Consider the following 15,613-nt stretch of genomic DNA (forward strand, 5'->3'; position numbering starts at 1 on the left):
GCTTCTGCCAACTTAGGTTGAGGCGGTGATATTGGCGTGCTTACGCTGGAGAGGTCATCAAACTCGTTCTCTATGATGGGCTCAGCGTCTTTAAGGTGCTCTTGAGCCTCCTTCACCCATTCCTTCACCTTTTCTATGGCCTCTAACTGTCGCTTCGGATGCGGGTATTCCCCTATCTTAGCGCTTCCCTTTTCGGCCGTCTTAGGGACTGAACTCTCTGCCTCTGCGTCTGAAACCTTCTTTCCAGCAAGCAGAGTCGTAGCACTCTCAGTTTTTAGTGCGACTTTAGCTTCCGATCTCTTCTCCTTCCGCCTGCGGCTTTTCTTCCCTATCGAGGCTGCGTCAAGGTTGCTAGGTCCTGGCAGAGAGATGCCGGCCTGCTTCGTTTGGGCTCTTGTCATGACCCGCAGTGGAATGGGTATGGCCTCCCCATCGAGGTTTTCGACACCAAACAACCCCAATGGGACAAATGGCAAGTTGGCTAAGCTAGAGGATGGCTTTCGCTTTGGGCAATCTACGAAAAGATGGGTGATTCCACACTCTACGCACCTTTGGTCAGCCTTATCTCTATTTTGCTGCTCTCTTTCACGGCAGCGTGATGAGACATGGCCAGGGTGACCGCAAGTCCAACAAGTGACTGGATCCTGCGTCTGCCCTCCTAGATGCCTACCTTGTCCCCTTCCTAATGCCATCACCGGCATAGGTCGATAATCCATGAGGACCGCGTTGCCCTCGTCGTCGTGCGAGACGTAAGGGTATATATAGGTCTCTTCATCATTCGGTTCCTCCACGTAGTGAACTGAAGCGTCGCTCGATGGATGGGTTACGTAAGGACCAGGCGGTCTAGGAATGCCGGTAGGGTTTATGTCCATTCTAGGGATGGCTGGTTTCATATCATTAGGCGCGGGAAGAGCCAATGGGGCTCCCCTTCCGAAGAATGGCTGCGGCCTGTTCGTTAGATAAGACTGGCCCTAGGGTTGCGAGTATGGAAGTCTTCTTGGTAATCTACAATGCGCGACATCATGGCCAAACCTACCGCAGTTAGCACGAGGTCTTGACCTAGGGTCTTGACACTCGGCCGGCAAGTGGTTTCCGCCACAGTACACGCATTGGACGTGCAGGCATGTTGGTCGTCTCAACATGTCTTGCAACTTGGCTAATTCCATCTTAACCTCAGCCAAGCCTTGGTCTGTCTCGGTGGCTTTTCCCTTATCTTGGGATGATGGGATTGCCCGCTCCCTAGAGGCTAACGCTCTCTCGGAACCTCGCGGGTTGGTCTCTTCTAAGTTCGAGCCCCTAGAGCTTCGCTCTTTCAGTTGATCATCGACTCTGATGGCTTCCTTAAACACTCTAGCCACCGCGTCTCGCTGCAAGCTTGAATTGCCTGCCAAAGCCTTATATAATTCCTCATCCCGAATTCCACTGATGAATACAGTCGAAACTACTCTTTCAGTCGGTCACTCGCCCAGAGGGATTCTCTTGAAGAGACTCCTCACATGGGTTACGTAGTCGCGGATGTCCTCTTTCTGCTTAACGTTCATCAATCGTACTAGCAGGTTATCGGAGTATCCGGGCTCGGCGAATCTCTTGACGAAGAGATCCTTGAGGTCATTGAAGTTGGCTCGCTCTACAACATCTAGACTCGTGTATTACGTTCTACCCTTGTCGCCTAGGCAAAGTCCGAATGCTTGCGAGCGTTGAGTTTGGTCGTTGAGGCCGTTGGCTTTGCAGACTTGCTCAAACTGCTCAACAAAGCCGTATGGGTCGTCATGAGGTTGGTACTTATCAAGTTGCTTGGCAACAATCAGTATTTTGGCCTAGCTCTTTGAGCCTTGGTTCACCCCTAATCCTGCAAGCAGCGACGTCACTAGTGCAGTAGCACTCTGCTCTACTGTTGTATTATCGAGCAGCCGTTTCATGAGAAGCTTGCTCAACATCAAGTCTCCCTCTAGTGCTCTCTCATGGTCCGTTCGGTTTCGGCCAGCCAAGTTCAGCACTCGCTACACCTCATGCAGCTCCATGCTTTGCCTTTGGCTCCTAGCCTGCTAATCCCCATTGTACTCGGCTATGCCCTGCAATGCCTTACGGGCTAGCCTTCTCTCCTCTTCTAGGTCTGCAATGATTGCGTCTATTGTCCTACCGCAGTGCTCATACCGGGCGTGCGCGTTGTAATTGCTCACCAACTACTGAATAGCATCTGGGAATACGTTCAAATCGAGCTCCTCATTAGACCGATGGTCAGAGCTCTCTTCCGTCATGGTCGAGTTCTCGCTCTCCACTATGCTGTCGATCAGGTTAAATAGACTTGGCACATCCTCGTCATTGGCACTCCTTGCTTGGTCCTATTCTGCGCTTTGATGGTTTGTCTATGTCTTGGTTCTCTCCTGCTGGTGGGTTCCTTGAGTGGTTTTATCTGAGTGAGTTCCTTGACTTATTGAATACAGTCCTCAATTTATGATCACTCAGTGCGTGTTGTTTCTCGTGCACTTGTGGTCAATCAGACTTTCACGCATACCTCAAGTGCAAAATTCAATGTGAGTGCGGCAATCAATCTTCATATGCTTACGCCCTCTTGTCTCGTCTTGGGCCTGATAAGCTTCATTGCTCAAGTCCTGGCCGTTCTAGCGGGTTCTAGGGTCTGCGCTGCTTCTTGCTGTTCACCAGGGGGTCGATCACAGGTCCTACGATTGCATTTCCGTTCTCACGCGTCAAGTCGCTGGGGAGTGCTCCAGCACCGTTCCCTGTCCCTTGGTGGTGACTCCTACGTCAGGAACTGCCTACAAGGCGCTCGCTATATTGCCCTGGAGCGGATTGCGCTTCCAGTCGGTCGTGGGGATAAATTTTCTTTTTTCTGCCTAAGGGTGCGTCCAATTCTGAGAATCGAACGTCCGATTTACCAGTGGTCCGATTCCCGGAATCGGACTAGGTGGGTTTGAGTTCGAGCTGTCCAATTCTCAGAATCAGACAGGGATCAAGTGTCCGATTTTCGAAAATCGGACAAGTGGGCAAATCGGACCAGGTGGGTGGTCCAATTGCTGACGTATCCTACTCCATAGGTCCGATTTCCTCGATCGAACAAAGAGTCCGATCGGACGGGGTTAGTCCGAGTGTTCGAGTGGTCCGATTTCCAAAATCGAACGGGTTGGTCCGATCGGACGGTTGTCCGAATGTCCGATTCTCAGAATCAGACACTGAATCGGGTGTCCGATTCCGCCGATCCGAACGCACTTTCGAGCATGAAATCGTCCAGAATCTTACGGTATTGATTACTATAGACTACAAGATTCAACAGGAACGATGCTGAAGTGATGGGGAAGAGATCTATATACCTGGGGATCGCCGATGGCACCGTAACTCCTCGCACTGATCGATCGGAATGGGTCACCCAAGCGCTCTCTCTCTCTCTCTCTCTCTCTCTCTCTCTCTCTCTCTCTCTCTCTCTCTCTCTCTCTCTCTCTCTCTCTCTCTCTCTCTCTCTCTCTCTCTCTCTCTCAGCTGGTTGCAAATGAGGATTTCCTTGCCCTTCGAGAACTTATACCCTTGCTAGACATTACCCGGATGTTATTGATCACTCTCCTTGCGATTCCTACACATTCAAATGAGCATTTTCCCCATTTCTCACTCATTTTCCCCGATTTTCTCCCTTTTATATAGCAGCAAACCCTATGCCTCTCAGGTGCGATTTCCTAATGTTAGCCTACTCTAAACGCAACACGAATCGAAAGCAAAAAACTGAACAAATTTCTCCATGTTTTCCAATCATCAAACAACCAAAATATTCCAAAATACTTGTTTTGAAGATCAAAAACACCCAAACTTCCTACCTACCTCAAGCTGCATTTCGGAGATGCAGCCCTTACTTCGATGCTCGATATGAGACGCGCAAGTGCTCAAGCTTGAATCCGTTGGTCCTGGCAATGAAACCAAAATGTGGGAACTTTCGCTCAATCGCCAAGACCCACGGACCGCTTATTATTTCAAGCGTTCCAAGTGAGCTCTAATGGCTCTCTCTCACCTAGCCGACGCGCCGTCAATCCTACGAGTGTAGTGAGCTTACCTTGATGCTTGATCGAGTACCCTCCTCTCTCTTGCACTCCGGTAGCTCCACGATTCTTGATGTTAGCTCAAGCATCCTCAATCCTCCTCCATCTCCAAGCTCCATCCTCCATAGCCGTGAGCGCAAGAGAAGAGAAAAGAAGAGGAGAAGAAGAGAAGGGGAGATGGTGAAGAGCTTCACCCACTTGATCCCTCACTCCCACACACTCACTCCCTCACACTCTCACACTCCCTCTCTCACACTCCCTCTCTCAAGAGCGCACACACAAGCAAGAAGGAGAAAGGAAGAGAGGAAGAAGAAGACGCTTTTTGCCACACACCAAAAGAATGAGCTTCTCATTCACTTTTCAACTTTATATACAAAGCCCTAAATCCTTTTTGGGCAGTCATCCCCTTTTTCCCTTTCTTACATGGCCGGCCGTAGCCTAGGCCCTTTTTCCCATTTCCCACCATTCTAATTTATCATATTCCCAACTAATGCGTACACTTTGCACAGGAGCGAGCCTGGCGCTCTTTTACAAGGATTCCGAAGCGCTTCCGCATTTTAATGGTGCACCTTTTACTCTTTTGTTGTCTCGGGGCGACACTGAGACTTTCTGAGGGTCGTGCCCGAATATTTAAATTTTTCAGGGTCTGGTTATGGGTCAAGGCGTCTTTTTCTGCTTTTATCCTGTGCCTTTTTTGCTATTTCTTTTTTTCCATTTTCCGCTCCTCTGTGCTGCGAGAAACACGGTAACAACAGATATCTTCACCAAAGCTCTTCCTTGCGACAAATTTAAAGCATTTCGCAATGCTTTAAATTTGATCTCCTTTGGTGAATGATCTTTGTATGCTGATCACTTTTCACTCTAGGGAGTTCTATTGGGTTTTACTCACGCCTATGCTCACATAGGAGTGTCGGTGATCCATAGTAAGACACTAGAGCACGTTTTACTTTCCGTAAGAGAGGTTTTTAACCCCAGTCATATTGCTCTTTATTTGTGAATTTATGTCACACAGTTCAGTCACTTATTACACATTACACACTTTCGTATGTGAACACACCTTAAGGCACTTACACAACCCTAAAGTCTAAGGGTTGTACTTTGTACTTTGTGTTACACACTTTGAAACTAATCCAGTCATGCAGTGACCACACTCTCACTCTCTCTACTATCTACACTCTATGCTGAGCTGATAGCTGCCATCTCCAATTCAACACAAGTGTGCTCCAAGGGGTAGAAAACCAGCTAGGAAACCTCCTGATGACAGAAACGTGGAAGCAATACAGTGCAAACAGGTCCAAAACTGCGAACACAGCACTATTGAGCCACGTGTGAAGCTGGGTAGCAACTAGAACACCAAAATATAGGGTTTCACAGCTGCTGGTACAGAAAATGCAGGTATCTGTTAGATGAATGGACCTGTGGGCAGCAAACTCAAGGGCTGCCAGGTGTCATAACAGATGTTGAATCCCCCATGAATGCTGGGCGGCCATAGATGACTGAAAATGCAGGTGTTTGGCAGCCCCTAACTTGGTGGCAGCTGGTTGTGATGGGCAGCAGCTCTAGGCAGCTCCAATGGGCAATAGCCACTACTATGTGAGGGAGGAAGTAAGGTTACTACAGTCGATAAAGAAGGAGACTGGCTGAAAAATGGGGAGACGGCACTGATGAATGAATGCCCATGCCCTATTTATAGGCACATGAGACACTTAACTACCTACGCTGGTGTAGGCTCTAAAAATTAATTAATTAAAGCAGGAAATTACATTTAGAAGGCTTTGTTAGATGAATGGACTTGTAGGCAGCAAACTCAAGGACTGCCAGGTGTCATAACAGTTGTTGAATCCCCCAGCGGTGCTGAGAAGCAGCCATAGAAGACTGAAAATGCAGGTGTTTGGCAGCTTCTAACTAGGTGGCAGCTGGTTGTGATGGGAAGCAGCTCTATCAAATGGGCAGCAACCACTAGGGAGGAAGCAAGGTTACTACAGTCGATAAAGGAGGCTAAAAAATAGGGAGAGGGCACTGATGAATGAATGCCCATGCCCTATTTATAGGCACATGAGACAAGCAACTACTAGGTTGGTGTAGACTCTAAAAATTAATTAATTAACGCTGGAAATTACATTTAGAAGACTGCTGCAAACTGGCAAACTTCCCAGGCAAGACTGAGAGGGGCTGTTGGGGCTGATCCCAGTCATTTTGGAGTTTGTGGAGGCTGAGAGACATAGGGGAGAGGCTGCTGTAGTAGGTAGCCAACTGATTCAGGGCATTTCCAGCCACCAAGAAGCAGTCCAAGACTAGGGGGACACATTCAGAAGGTGCCCAATTGCTCACACTTCATTCTGGGTAGAGTGACAACCATCAGAGGCCTCCAGAGTCCAAGCTGCTGCAGAACAGCATCACAACAAGCAGCAGCAAATTTGAGCACTTTCTCGCAACACAAATCAGAGACCCTTCAACAGTTCTCAGCTATTTCCAGCTTTCAATGAATAGCAATTGAAGAAATTGCTGCTCAAACTATGATTTACAGCAACAATTAGGGCATTCAGTCATCTTGGGATCTATGCCCAATTATTAAAGACCTTGCACTCAATGTAGTAGTTGAAGACAAAGAGTTTACAACTAATCGGAGGGCTAAGCCCATTCTCCGTTTATTGTGGCCCTCATGTAAGAGATTAAAGACCCAAAGGTTCCCAGATCGTGGACGCGATCAAGGGGAAATTTGATTCTAAGAGGTGCTGATCATTTATGACAGTCACTGTATTGAAGATTGAAGGAGATCAGTCCATATCTCATTGTATTTCAACCTTGGGCAATACAAAATTAAAGAAATACTACAAGAGGCACTAGTTGTTGGGGCCAATCAGGTGTCAGCTATCCAAGATTTAGTAAAGTGTGCATTTTCAGATTTGTGAATTTATTGCTGCAGGGGCACTAATTGTTGGGGCCAATCAGGTGTCAGCAGTCCAAGATTTACTAAAGTAAGCATTTTCATATTTGTGAATTTATTACTTGCTATAATCTGTTTTAACTCAGGTCATGCACCACCCTTGCCGAGAAGAAAGGTTGGTTTCACAAACCCTAGCATATCTTCACAGTCCTCTAAGGGTATGTTCTCAAATCTCACTATCTCCTCTACTGGTGTGAAGATGTATGGATCTGGCCTATGGTTTGAGATATAAGCTGGTCATATGATGGTGTTAGATAAACATTGAAAGTTTGCTTGATCGTGAGCCATCTTCTTGCCAAATTGTTGTACTCTATTCACCCATCATATTAGTGTCCAATCACAATATCTTCTCTAGCCACTTGGTTTAGCTCTAGAGAATTAAGTGATAGGCAAGGGTAATCTAGACTATAGTCAAAAGGTCATAGAACCTCAATCCATAGATAGCCTCCATCACAAGAGGTACTACACCTAGCTTTGCTCGAGTCATGCATGTTATCGTCACTATAGTTTATCCATAAGCTACCATCCATCATAGTGATCCCTCTTTGGACTATCTGCCCTACTAATGACTCTCTCCTAGTATGATAGACATTGGACCCTTTGATTTATCCTCCATATAAAAGGGCTAATGTGACCACCAATACCTCAAATCACCATACCTAGGTGTGGTGTTGCTAGGACAATACACTAGCACACTATTTTCTAGGCCACCTAGGGCTGCAAATCCATGTGCCAATCTAACAACTACAAAATCTCTCATGAAGAATTTCGGCCCTCTAAAACTAATGCCTAGATACACAAGAAATAATTTGAGGCTTTGATTTAGCCACCTATCGTTGAGTTCTATTGAAGAACGTAATTCTCATCTTCCCTAGGTCAGTACAAAGGGTGCACAATGCATCTAGATACTAGCATAAGCCTTCTCTTAAGTATATAATAAGCACTATGTGCCTTCATATAAAAGAATAGGAATTATGACTCTAGTTAGCCCTAGTCTAGGGCCTCCCATTCATTCTATGTATTTTGCTATCTCATTATGTAGATATTGAATAATGTAGGTGATAAAGAAAAATAGATTAATATCTCCAAAACCATAAATACCTCTGAGACCTAGGGTTGTAGTACATGTTCAAATAACATCTCATCATAAAGAATGTAATAGATGGGATAGGTGAATGCGTGTGAACAAAGTGTCAAACAAAACTAATCTAGATCTGGATCTAAAAAGTAAATCTAATAAAATCTTATTGAAGGTGAGTAAAAGGGAATTGTTGTCCTAAATATGAAGATGAAGCTAAAAGACAACGTGTACTAAGTCTGGCTCGAATCCTCAAAGAAGCCATTGTCCATAGGTATCCATAGATAGCATCTAGTGTCACACCACCACTCTGGTCTACTTTAGATCCATCATGGCATGGTATTCACACTCCTTTGCCAAATGATGATGGATTTGAACTGGTGGTAAAGCTGGTAGTGAGCTCATCTCCTTGGGGGCTATGGGGCATCTCACTTGGCATATGGCAATGACTTGCTATATGGTAACTCCAAAGTGAGGTGGCTAATCCCAAAGCTACTAGTGGTAGGGAGGGTGTGATAGTCGCTAGTGAAGGGGTGAGCTTTCTAGTGGTAACTGTAGTGAAAAACCCTCACTCTCTATGTAGGTGGACATGATGAATGTGTATGTCTCTCTCAAAAATGTGTCTTATGTCACCTTATCACCAGCAAGAATAAGCCTATGGGTACCTTTGGTCCTCATTCTCTAGAACCCACTACAAGAGGAAAATTTCTTTCAAAAAGAAAGTGATATCTGCCCCCGATCTCATAAGAAAGAGTACAATAGCATATATCCTTAAACTCCATCTCTCTCAAGCCCATCGTGTGCTAGTTGTTATCTCATGTGGTAGAGACTCAGCCCCACAATCTCTCCTATATAAAAAAGTGTTGGGCTTACTAGAGTATCAAAAGACCATAGTTTGATGCACCTTCTTGAAATTGTACATAAGCACATTGTGTTCGAGTATGCTGAGTGATACAAAGCTTTGTGTAAGCCTGCCTTTGCTACCTAATCTCACATAGTTTCTTTGAGCATTGGGTCAAAGGGTTCCATCTTCAATTTCCTATCTTGGTCAGTCAAAGTTTGGAGGATTCTAAAATCCTTTATACGAGGCACTGCACACCTGGTCCAAACGCAGTGTGGTTCCAAGGATCACTATGCTATTGGGGACATGCTTCAGGTAAGCTACAGGGGCCATCATCACAACCTTATCTAGCCAGTTCACAAGCCTACCTTCGGACAAGGCTGCAAAAGCAGCTTATGTGTCCTGTTGACAACACTCATAAAGAATGAACTACCAAGAAAAACCATAGCCTTATCCTTTGCAAAAAAGCCTGTCTCTAATTGAAAACTTCTGATAGGTCTCCATTACCTGTGAATAACCTATATAATGCAAAGGGTATACGGCAGTTGTGTATACCAACTCCAACATGGGCACCAGGTCTTTCTCAGCCAGTTCATCCAAACTCCAATCCCAGTAATCCTATCACACTTAACACATAATGAACTGATTATCTTGCTTAGGTAGCTCCTGAATAAGTTGCCTTCAAAGTCAGACATGAAAAGAGGCCAGATTAAAACGACTGTCTGTATGCCTTGTTTTGTACCCCATGTGGGAAACAGTATGATTGAAGAAACTTTTGCATGGAAAATTCATTTACCCAACTTAGTGTATTTAAAGAGCTTCTTTAAGACATAACTTCATACCTTATTTATCACTGTGTAGATAACATGACCATGGCTGAAATCTGTTGTACGAGTGTTGCCAATCCAGACATCATATCCAGCATCTGCTAAAATGAAAGCTAGAGATTGGGAAGGTGAATTAAGAACCCACGTGTCTCCTCCCTGGACCCAAAAATTTCTCATCTTCAGTGGATCTAGCAGATTTGTATGATACCTGTATAAACAACCAAATGAAACATATAGATAAAGTTCCATGCATGAGGAAGACTGGCATTTTCTTGATTCTGTTCCTTGACACGGCAGCCATTCGTTGAACACCAAGTAGGAACCCATCACTTGTTTTCACCTGCTCAATATTCACACAATGTCAATTCTCAAATTGATAGTAGCACAGGTCAATTGAATGCTATATACAGAGAATCAATGGTTTGTTCTGGTCTGAACTAGCAAGTGTGGGCACTTCCGTTTCCTTTGCAACCTCTTTTTGTCTGTTTACATCTTCAAGAATGTGCTAAAAAGAACAAAAACATGCATGCACGCATGCAAGTGCACGCGCGTGCGCCCACGCACACACACACACACAAAGTTCTACATTCATGCATTCACACACAAAGTTCTACATTCATGCATTCAGGGAAGCATAAACAACCATCTCTATAGTACAAAAACTCATTTCAGGCTTGCACATGTACTTAAGTGCACGCATCTGTGTGACTCTGTATACAATGCTCGAATTGTTAAGATCTTCTTGACCAGCAGACTATATTGGAAACCAAACTCAGACTACAGAAGTGCATGATTTACACATGCATGCATGCTTGCAGCTCCCTTACTGTGAATTCTTGGCAGCTATAGCTTCTCTGAGGGATGATCAGACAGCAGAAAGGCCACTCTCCCTTTGTTCCAATTGGTTCAATCCTGCTTGAGCACACGTGCATGCAAATCCAAAACACAAAAGCACAAACGCAGCTTTGCAGAATCCCCTTGTTAATTAGCACAGGCATGATAACTAGCGAAGTGAGTGATAATCATAAGCAGCGCTGCGACTTGTTTGATAGAAGATCAACGTTTGAGAAGGCCTGCACTGGTGCCATGATATAAAGCAGCATGCAAGCTGACTTTGATCATGCCCCTCGGTAGGCTAACGGATTCAGCACTTTCTTTTTCCTTGATGGGCAGGGATCCCAACTTACCTCTTAAATGTCCTGATGATAGAAGCAGGCATGATATGCATTCAGCAACCTTCATACAATGTACCTAATTACATCTTCCTGTCAGAGCCATCTCCTTTGCAATCGGAATTGACGTGAAATTATGTGTGTTCCCCTTCAACTTTCGGAATACTCGTTGCAGTGGTGTAAGATATGCTCTCTCTTTTTTTTCGTAAAAGATATGCTCTCTCTCTCTCTCTCTCTCTCTCTCTCTCTCTCTCTCTCTCTCTAACGGCAGATATGGCAATTCAGGAATCAATACATACCTTTGTATATCTCTAGTTTTATCGACCCACATCACATTCTGCAAGCTGTGACTCGTCAGCTTTAAGTACCGGAAGCAGGAGAGGTCTCTCATCTATACTATTAGTTAAGGAAAGGGTGAGGTGGGTGCCACGTGGCAGGCCCTCACCTCCCCCAAAAAAACAAAGAGAACGCAGGGGCGGGTGTCACACGTCCAGCACCCGTTCCCCTTGCAAAAATCGCGCCCGCCCCGACGTCGGGGCGAGCCTAGGCGCGGAGCGCCTAGTCGTCATTTAACAGCTGGTCTCTGCTCTCATCTCGACTGATGAAGGCGCACCTTTTTTTTTAATTTTGGGAACCTGCAATTACAATTGTATAAACACTAGTGTTCCGTGAGTGCTTTGTATCTTGTCATTACAATTGTAGCACGAAACGCTAGGCCATTTTGATGTCTCGAATTAGCAAGTGAAGTTGCCGTATCGCATAGCAATTTCACTAATAATTCATCTCTTTTTTTTCTCCTCTTTTTCCTCTTTGTTTTTACTTTTTTTCTTTACCCCTCTTTCTCTCTTTCCCTCTCCCCTCAATTTCCTATGTTTAATTTTATCTCATTTCTGTGCCTTCTATTTTAGTTTATTTTTTCTCCTCTCTTAGTTTTCTCTCTCTCTCTCTCTCTCTCTCTCTCTCTCTCTCTCTCAGCATATAAAATTAATATTTTCTTTATAAACACCATATTAAAGATTTTGAGAATTTCTCAAGTCTCACTTTTCATGAATGTCTTACTTTTGTGAATGAAAAAGAGCACTATGTTTATATTTGTCTTTAAAAGGCACTTTGTATGTTACAAATATGAGATTACACATCTTGAGAGCATAAGTGATGAAGTGTAAGCTATTTGGCTATTAGGAGATTTGGATTTCACCTCTATCTTTTCTAGCATACTAACAAAAAGAGATGTTGTATGGTGGTGGAAACGTCAGAGAGGCTTAGCTAAGATATACCTAAGAAATTTCTAAGTTTAATGTAAGAATACAAAGGTTTGAAAGAGTACAGAGAGAATTTAAAATACAAGAGCCTTAAACATTATGTGAATATATGTTATCATGGCCAAAATTTATAATGTTATGGATTTGAAGATATTATAATATGAGTTTTCTTTTAGATATAACATCATTCAAAGTGACATGTATAAGTTTCATGAATTAGGACCTTAAAAGAGTCACCACTAACTAGGTGTGGCTTTATAACTTAATATAATACAATATAGTAATAAGTTTGGATAACCTATGATGTGATGGTTCTTTTTTTTTTGTGTAAATCAATAAACACAACTATGTTAAATAATTGCTTACTCTATTTGTATTTTTTGTGTGTATATGCATAATATATAAATGTATTTTGTTCAAAAGTTTTATCTATCTTAACAATATATGGACAAGATGGATATTGGCTTTGGCCAAAATCAACTAGCTTAACACTTTAAACATCTAAATGAACTTTCATATTATAAAATAAAGATTTATATACAAAGCTAGAAGTCTATGATTTTTCTAAGACCAAAGATTTAACTTTCAACCAATGGTTTGTGTTTCTAAAAAAATAGACATAAATTTTATTATTAATTAAGACTTATTTATTAGCTAAGACATAAACGACCACTTTATAAGAAATTTCAACACAATTAACTAATGTTATTGAAAGAATAAAAAATGTTAAGTAAATTTCTCTCATTGATATTGGTGGTGTTTAAAAACACCAATATAACTACATAAAACACTTTAATTTTCTAACAAGCATATATTTCATAGCCATGCAAAAGCTCTTAGGGATACTCTATTTAGATAAGTTTTCATAGTTTCTTCTTAAGGACTAACCATTCTATTTTTAAACTAGTTATATCCCATAGATATTTAAACTCATGAATTATAACAAGCATTTTACCTTAATATTCAATATATACATCTCAAAATATACATTGGAGGTGAAATCTTTGTTGCAATATTTGCTACTGAGGTAAAACTCCTTTGGGAGGTGCAATGAATCCTTTTTTAGGTGTGCAATATATTGTTGGCTCTCTTATCCTAAGGTACGTGCATAGACATACATCAGTGATATAGTATAAGAGGTTATAAGAGATAAGAGATTTGACCATGTGAACAAATCTAACCAAAACTAATATAACAAGATCATTACACAACACATAAAAGAGTTTAATTGAAATAAGATCTAAAATAAAATTAAGTAAATTTTGCATAGCTAGCTTAAACTTTTCATTATGATAAGTATTCTTACACACTAGATTATAATATCTCCTTTAAACAAATATCCTTACAAAGGATGATAAATTTTAATAAGCTATTTAATACTATTTTAGCAAAAGATTTACTTAAATAGATTTTTTAAACCAAACATGCTTGGTACATTTTATAAAAATTAAAAAAAAACTAAAGATATAGTTTTTTTAAGTAATATCACCCAAAAAAAGAAAATATCGCACATGCTAATGGAAGTAACTTCTCAAGGAAAAATTCAAAATTACATCAATGGGTCTTCCTTGATGAAAGGAGAAGAAACAAAGTTTAAACACCTAAAGTAGCCTTTAATTTCTCTTTTATAATTAGACTTGATATATCTTGGCTTGATTCTTCTATGCCCTCGGGTGGTACTTTAAGAACTTGAACTTTAGTAGGAGGAACCTTTGGGAAATTTGAATTTTATTTGGCACTCTTATGGACCCTCCATAATTGTGCTTCAATCTCTCTTTGCTCTTGAGTGATGCAAACCACTGTGATAGTCTTCATGTGATTTACCAATGCCACCTTAGATCCAAGTCTACTTGCATATACATCAAATACAACCTCATGAGAGCATCATTGAATGCTTTGATTGTAGTTCCCATAACTTTCATTTTCTTTTTCAAAATAGCCTTGGCAATCCTCTGGTCTTCTTTAAGGTCTTCATCATTGCACTCCTTATCCAAGCCTTCAAAGTCCAAAATGGAAGGCTTGCTGATATTGTTTATATATCACTCAAAATTGATGAAGCTTTCTCCATGGTCACTAATGTCAAAACCACAAAAAAATCTATAGATCAAAAAGTAAAGGTTCGATCCATTGATAGGAAGTCAACACTACCAACTAGCATGTGATACTTGCAAGAAATGCTTTCAAGAGCATTTTTCAAAGTTGCTATTTGCTTTCGATCAAGAAATGATAATAACATGAATTGTTTAGGTTCACATGTCATTTATAGTAGAGTGGATACAACCTTTCCAAACTTTATAGAGTCCCATTTCATTCCCTCAACCCCATGTGTTGCATCTAGAACAATAATCCCAATGGTAATTGGATCTCGGTATACAGTATGTATAAAATCAAAGGTTTCTAGATTGCATCTGATAACATATACACGCCAAGGTGAACTAATGGATTATTGAAGAGGATTTTTCTCTTTTCCAATTAGAAATTTTGCAATATCTTTTACTCCACTTGGTAGGGACCATGCATCAGCTCCACGTGTGAGCTTCTTTGATACCCAATCATTGCAAATGCCTAAAATCTTTGTATAAACTTCATCATTGATATCATAGTCATCAACAAGCTCTTCCCAAGTGTTCATCACAGCACTACTTTCAAGAACTGAGGCGTTGAAAAGAGTGACTAATTTCTCATTTAGGACCCTATCTTGCTTGATTTGCTTATGTTGGGGGTAAAGGCGCCTCCGCCTAGTCACTCATGTATTACTACACTCACAATACCCACACCGGCACACTGTAGGCGACAGGCGCCTATCATTGTCACTTCATTCATTATTCTTTCAGTGACATTTGAATAAAGGGAAGGTTGGTCACACATTGTGATTGTTGGAGTTTTCACATTTGGAGTCTCTCTCTTTCTTGCTCTTGCTTCATTTGCCATAGCTCTCACCTTTGTGCTCTCTTGCTCAATCCTTCTCACCTTTCAACTACTACCAAAGCTTGGCTCTTCAAGGTCTTGAATGTGGTTGGGCACCTATGTGCTCTCGTGCTCGATCCTTCTCACCTTTCAACTAGTATCAAAGCTTGGCTCTTCGAGGTCTTAGGTCGGTTGGTAAGTTTTTTTTTTTTTTTGGAAAATTATTAGTGTGTTTTGTTTTTGTTTCTTTTTTGTTTTTTGTTTAGTGGGTTGTGTCTTTTCTTGGTGGTGTTGGTGTTTTTTATGTTTTTTCTTATGGGTATGTTGGTGTGTATGTGTTTTTTTTGTTTTTCAAATTAATTAATTATTTATTTATTTATGTTTTTTATAAAAAAATTGTGGGTGTTGGGTTTTTTTTTTTGTGTGAGTATTTATTTTGATTTGTTGTTTGGGTGGTTTGCATTTGGTTATTTGGGATTTTTTTGTTTTTTTGTTTTTTAATAAATCTTTATTAGGATTGGTCTATCGTGTGTCAT

The 15,613-nt window shown here is 41.8% G+C and overlaps 1 protein-coding gene across 11 annotated transcripts in view; it reads right to left on the minus strand.

Annotated features, from left to right (window-relative positions):
• The window catches only part of LOC148021112 (triacylglycerol lipase 1-like), a 65,541-nt gene extending 54,279 nt beyond the window's left edge, over window positions 1–11,262 (minus strand). For 3 of the 11 annotated variants that reach the window (XM_087698958.1, XM_087698957.1, XM_087698952.1), the window contains exons 1-3: window positions 10,924–11,196; window positions 9,945–10,076; window positions 9,752–9,834 (exon numbers count right to left, since the gene is read on the minus strand). The gene's annotated coding sequence lies outside the window, so the exon portion shown is untranslated. The other 8 variants (XR_015694671.1, XR_015694670.1, XR_015694669.1 and 5 more) reach the window with 6 other exon arrangements.
• Window positions 11,263–15,613: the final 4,351 nt, after the last annotated feature.

Source organism: Lygodium microphyllum, chromosome 18 (assembly GCF_053477565.2).
Source record: "Lygodium microphyllum isolate KBCC chromosome 18, Lygodium_microphyllum_v1.1.10, whole genome shotgun sequence".
NCBI classification, from domain to species: domain Eukaryota; kingdom Viridiplantae; phylum Streptophyta; class Polypodiopsida; order Schizaeales; family Lygodiaceae; genus Lygodium; species Lygodium microphyllum.